Below are 6,330 nucleotides of genomic sequence, written 5' to 3'. Positions count from 1 at the left end.
CATTTATCCAGTCAGTCAGTCTTCATGCATTCATTAATTTACCAAAAATTTATTAAGCACTTTATGTATTGAATTATGTCCTCCCCAAATTCATATGTTGAAATGCTATGAAATACATTCCTCAATATCTCAGAATGTGACCTTATTTTGAGATAGGATCTTTAGAGGGTAATCAAGTTAAAGTGAAGTCATTAGGATGGGAACTAACCTAATACAACTGGTGTCCTTATAAAAAGGGGAAATTTGGACACAGAGAGACATATTGAGGGAAGACAATGTGAAGAGACATAGGGGGAAGATGGCCATCTACAAGCCAAGGAGAGAGCCTGGAACAGATTCCTCCCACATGGCCTTCAGGAGGAACCAACCCTGTAGATACCTTAATTTTGGACTTCTGGTCTCCAGAACTGGGAGAAAAATCATTTTCTGTTGTTTAAACCACCAGTGTGTGGTCCTTTGTTAAGGCAGCCCTTGTAAACTAATATAAGCACTCACTATGTGCCAGCCTGTCCTAGGTGCCAGGAATACAACAGTGAACAAAACCCACAGCGTCTGCCTTTCGGGAACTCACATTCTGACATGAGAAGCAATAATCTAGAACATAAGTAGGTATAAAATGACATGTCAAATCAAGATCTGTGCTGTGAGGAAATATAAAGCAAGTTAAAGAGACAGAGAGTGATGGAGTATGTTATTTAGACTGGATGGAGGCTGTTCAAAGAAAATTTCTCTAAGGAGGTGATATTTGAGCAGAGACCTGATGAAGTAAGGGAAGAACCATGTGGTTATCTGGGGAAAGAGGGTTCCTGGCAGAGGAAACAGCAAGTGCAAAGTCCCTGAGGCAAACATGTATTTGACCTTTTTGCTCTTCCTTGAACATGTCAGTATTTTGGAGCACAGCAAGAGAGGAGGAGAAGTGACAGACAATAGGGTCAGAGAAGAAGGGCACTGTCAGATGCTAAAGAACCAGGCCTTGTAAGGGCTTTCGGTCTTATTCTGTGTGATGAGAGCCATCAGAATGTGTTAAGCAGGGGAAGGATAAGATCTGATTACTTTTTAAAGGCTCACCCTGGCTGCTGTGTGAAGAATAGAAGGTAATGATGCAAGAATGGAAGTAGGGAGACAAGTTGTATAGTAAGAGTCTGTTGCGATAATTCAAGAGAGAAGTCCTCATGGCAAGGACCCAGTTGGCAGCAGGAGAGAGGATAGGAACTGGTAAATCTTTGATCTGTTTCCTAGTTCGACTCTACATGACTTGCTGGTAGATTGGGTATGAGATGTTAAGGAGTCAAGAATGATGTCAAGTTTTGGGGCCTGAAAAACTATGTGAATCATGATGCAATTTATTACAATGGGGAGCACTAAAGGAAGGACAATTTTGGGAAAGAAAATTAAAAGTTCTGTTCTGGATATGTTGATTTGGAGGGGTCTGTTGAACATACAAGAGGAGTTTAGGAGAGAGGTGTCTGGGCTAGAGCTGTAAACTGGTGAGTCTCTAGGATAAAGATGATAGTTAATGCAAAGATCCTGGCATCTAGCGAGTGACTGTAGAGAAGAAAGAGGTCTGAGGCCAGAGCCCTGAGGCTTCACACAATAGAGGAATGAAAGAGGGGAGATCCAGCAAATGAGTCTGAAGATGGGGTCCACTAAGAGCAGAGGAGCAAGTTGTCCTGTAAATCAAGGGTGACAGCATTTCAAGAAGGAGGGAGTGATAAACCCTGTCAATTCAATGGCTGCTCCTGGGTTGAGTAAGATGAGGACTGAGAACTGCTCTTTGGTTTAGCAACTGGGAGGCCATTGGTGACCTCAAGGAAAATGTTTCTGGGAAAGTGGGGAGATGGCCACCTCATTGGTGTGGGTTCCAGAGAGAATGGGTGGTGAAGAAGGGGAGACAGAAAGTCCCATCATCATTCTTTCAAGGAATTTTTCTACAAAGCAAAATGAAGCAGCAGCCAGAAAAGGTGGGCTCTAGGAAGGTTTCTGTTGTTGTCCGTACTGTTGTCTTCAGCCGGGAGATATTGTGTCTATGTCATATGCTTCAAATTTTCTGCTGAAGGAAGTTATTAAATAGAAAGGGAGACATTGATGTGGTAGGAAACAGGATTCTTGCAGAGCTCCTGAGGGAGATGAAATCCATGCACAACTGAGAGGTTGGTCTCAGTGTGGCATCCTGGTCCTTCACTTTCACGATGATTCACCCAGTGTTGTAGGAGGAAAGGCAGGCCTACAGGAACAGATGCAGAAAGGTGGGGAGATGAATCCTTGATTTTCTCAGTGAAATGGGAAGCAGGGTTAGGAGGGTGAGGAGACAGGAGGACATGTTGGATTTGAAGACAGAGGAGAAGGTATGAAATAGTCCTCTTAGGGAGTAGGTGAGTGGATGGACAAGGAATGTGTGTAGACTTGTCAGAGGGACTCACTCTAGGTATGAGATTCTGAATTTAAAGTGAAACTAACTGGCATTTTTTTTTAATTAATTGAATTTATTTTTGGCTGTGTTGGGTCTTCATTGTTGCATGCGGGCTTTCTCTAGTTGTGGTGAGCAGGGGCTACTCTTTGTTGCGGTGCGTGGGCTTCTCATTGCGGTGGCTTCTCTTGTTGTGGAGCACAGGCTCTAGGCACGCGGGCTTCAGTAGTTGTGGCACGTGGGTTCAGTAGTTGTGGCTCACAGGCTCTAGAGCGCAGGCTCAGTAGCTATGACGCACGGGCTTAGTTGCTCTGTGACATGTGGGATCTTCCCAGACCAGGGCTCGAACCTGTGTCCCCTGCATTGGCAGGTGGATTCTTAACCACTGCCACCAGGCAAGTCCCTAACTGGCATTGTTGTATGGTTTTTCTTCACCTGTGTGACTGCTTGGCTGTAAGCATGAGTAGGGAGTAAGTTTGATTTAACCAGTATTATGGACTGAACTGTGTCCTTCCCAAGTTTATATGTTGAAGCCCTTACCCCCAAGGTAACCGTATTTGGAGACAGAACCTATAAGGAGGTAATACACGTTAAATAAGGTCATAAGGGTGGGGCTTTAATCCCATAGAGCTGATGTCCTCATAAGAGGAGGAAGAGAGACCAGAAAGCTCTCGGTTTCCACGTGTGCACAGAAGAAAGGCCGTGTGAGGATACAGGGAGAAGGTGGCTGTCTGCAAACCAGAAAGAGAGCTCTCACCAGACACCAACCCTGACGGCACTTTGATCATGGACTTCTGGTCTCCAGAACTCTGAGGAAAATAAAATTTCTGGTGCTCAAGCCCCCAAGTCTGTGGAATTTAGTTGCGGCAGCCCCAGCAAGCTAATACTACCAGAGATGGAGATTTCTCAGGCAAATGTTACAGAAGATGGAACAAGGAATGATTATAAAGGTGGACTGAATGAAGCAATAGCTGTAGGATGCTAAGCCTAGTGTGTGGAGCTTGGCAATTCCTCCACCAGTGGTAGCTGCCGCTGGCCGCCTTCTCAGTGCCCACCTACGTCTTGTTTCTACTATGACAGGTGCGGAGCTAGGAAAACAATATGCAAGCAGTAAGATGTTCGCCCTCGGGGGGCTCACAGTCGAGTGAAGGAGACAGACCCAGATAGCGTCAGTGCAACATGATCAGCACTGTCATAGGAAATTGATAGTGTTCTCATCCAGAGGAGATGTCACAGCGGAAGGGAAGTTTGAGCTGACCCCTGAAGCTGGGTAGGAGTTTGCCAGGAGAGTGTGTAGGCTGAGGGAACAGAAGGCTCAGATGAGCGCAGGACACTTGAGAGAGAGCAAAGCATTTGTCGCAGCCTCGGTGCAGGAGGTACGATGTCCTTCCGTGTGGTGGCAGGGGAGTGAGGAGGTGAGCTGTAGCCAGGATGTGAAAGACCTGGAGTTGATCACATGGTAACTGGACAAGTGATGACATAGATTATTTTTAAAAGAAAGATAAAACTCTATAGTATTATGAAAGATAAATTAGAATGGAAAAGAACTTAGCAGGTAGTTAAAATATCAATTTGGTGCTTGGGAGAAAGCTCAAGGCTGGAAGCCATGGATGTGGCTGAGAAAAAGGTGTCTATCACTTCCTGAGTGTTCACCACACACCCAGCACTTCACTTTACATGGATTATCTCATTTGAAGCTGACAGCAGGGAGTTCCCTGGTGGTCCAGTATTAGGACTCGGTGCTTTCACTGCCGTGGGCCTGGGTTCAATCCCTGGTCGGGGAACTAAGATCCCACCAGCCACCTGGTGCAACCAAAAAAAAAAAGCTGACAACAAATTTTATTTAGAAGATACTATTGTTATTATTGTTTTTCAGAAGAATAATCTGAGTTTAGAGATATTTAGAGTGATTTGCTTAAATTCACATAATTGATAAGTAGATTAGATCTCAAGTGGCTCTAGTGGTCTGACCCCAGTCCCCTGCTCTTTGCCTTGGAGATATCCATGTTTAAGGGGCAAGCAAAAGTGGGGTCTGGGTGGGAAATAGTCTTTATTTTTAAAATTTATTTTATGTAAAAAATTTTTTATTGGAATATAGTTGATTTATAATATTGTGTTAGTTTCAGGTATATAGCAAAATTAATCTGTTATACATATACATATATCCACTCCTTTTAGATTCTTTTCCCATATAGGCCATTACAGAGTATTGAGTAGAGTCCCCTGTGCTATACAGTAGGGCCTTATTAGTTATCTATTTTATATATAGTAGTATGTATATGTCAATCCCAGTCTCCCAATTTATCCCTCCCCCCCTTTTCCCTCCTGGTGACCATAAGTTTGTTTTCTACATCTGTGACTCTAAGGAAATAGTTTTTAAAATATTTGACAGTGAACCTTGAAAGTAGATGATGGACATTGAAGGCTCAAAAGCATTCAAAAGGAGGCCAGTGAAGATGTGCTCTAAATTGAAGCCCAAATCAGATAAGAAGGCCATGGATGTACATCCTGAGGGCAGACTAGGTGAACAGCAGGGCCAGAGGCTGACTGTAAATGCTGAGGAGCAAATGAGGCAGCGGTTTGATGTAAAAGCCATGCAGCAGGTCAGTTGCCACCGGAGGAAGGAGCTGTGGGGGCTGGCCACCTACACAAGTATACAGGTGACATCACCTTGACCAACTTATCTCCAGTCCTCAGTCTGGCAGGCTCAGAAGCAGAGTTTGCCAACACAGGGCTCCAAGTCCATGACAGCTTATGTTTGAAAACCGAATGTTGATTGATTAATTGGTACTGAGTAATAGACTACTGAGAAATCCAGATGTTCATAGTTTACAGATGAGAGCGCTATAGCTTGCTGGCAAAGCCTAATTATAATCAAAATGTTACCAGGAAGCTTGAACTCAGAGTTAGAGGACTCATGTAGGTAATATAACTGGTGTCCTCAATCTGTCATACCTAGTGCATCCATCTCCACCAGGGATGTACCAACAGGTGCTCGTGTTTACTGGTTGTGGTTCTTGTCTCCTTTGAGCAGCAGTAGAATCATACTGACAGATTTTATTTCTCTGGATTTTTCTCTTAGAGAAACCATCCCATTTCTTTTGCTTCAGTGTTTCCCAAACATGATCATTCTCATACTATTTTCATAATATTTGCCATATCCATGTGCCTCCAGTGTGTACTATCGTTAGCTTAATTTCAAAAAGTTAACTTACTTAAAAATTAAGAAAAAAGATTTATTTTAAAAGAAAATGTTATGTTATGAGCATAAATGGAAAGCCAGTATCCCTTGCCACAAATAGAAGGCAACTGTAAAGCTAAAGACGTAGCTTTGAGAAAAAAATTGATTATCTGTTATTCTCCCCAAATCTTGAATACTAGCAATGATATGCTTACTAACCTCTGGGAAGCACTTTTCTCAAAGAGCATAATGCAGTTGCTAGATGTGTGCTTTCTCAGTGACATTCTCAATTACTGGAGTGGCTCCACACTGTCCCCTGGACAGGGGCAGATCTGCTGTGAAACGTATAAGATTTGAGCTTCAAGACCCATTACTTTTACCTGTCCCTTCCAAGACCTTGTATGTTTGTACCTAATTTTGTGTTCTTTTTGCAAGGACAACCTCACTACTATCCTGTATAAGGTTTAGGCCCCAAACCTATATCCTCTCCTACTTTTGGATCATTCTAGAGGAGGCTGAGTTCACCTCATTTCATACTGAAGGAGTAAGCTTTTTTCAGGCTCGGTGATGTCCTGCACTTTATCCCTGTACCAACTTTGTAGCGAAAGAGAGATTTGACGAGTCTCTTGAGGGTAGGCGAGTGTGAAGGGAAGGATGATGTTTAGACTAGAAAAATGTGAATGTGTTTATGAAGAAGAAGAGTGATTGGAGGAAGACTAAGTTTGTCTAACAGAGGAGGAAA

At 43.3% G+C, this 6,330-nt stretch overlaps 1 pseudogene; it reads left to right on the top strand.

Annotated features, from left to right (window-relative positions):
• The first annotated feature begins 4,818 nt into the window (after positions 1-4,818).
• LOC114886175 overlaps positions 4,819-6,330 on the top strand; it is a 122,350-nt pseudogene continuing 120,838 nt past the window's right edge.

This window comes from Monodon monoceros, unplaced genomic scaffold, assembly GCF_005190385.1.
Source record: "Monodon monoceros isolate NGI ecotype Baffin Bay Population unplaced genomic scaffold, NGI_Narwhal_1 Super_Scaffold_6, whole genome shotgun sequence".
NCBI lineage: Eukaryota > Metazoa > Chordata > Mammalia > Artiodactyla > Monodontidae > Monodon > Monodon monoceros.
Note: the sequence above shows the minus strand (reverse complement) of the source record. Positions and strands in the feature narration are given on the sequence as shown.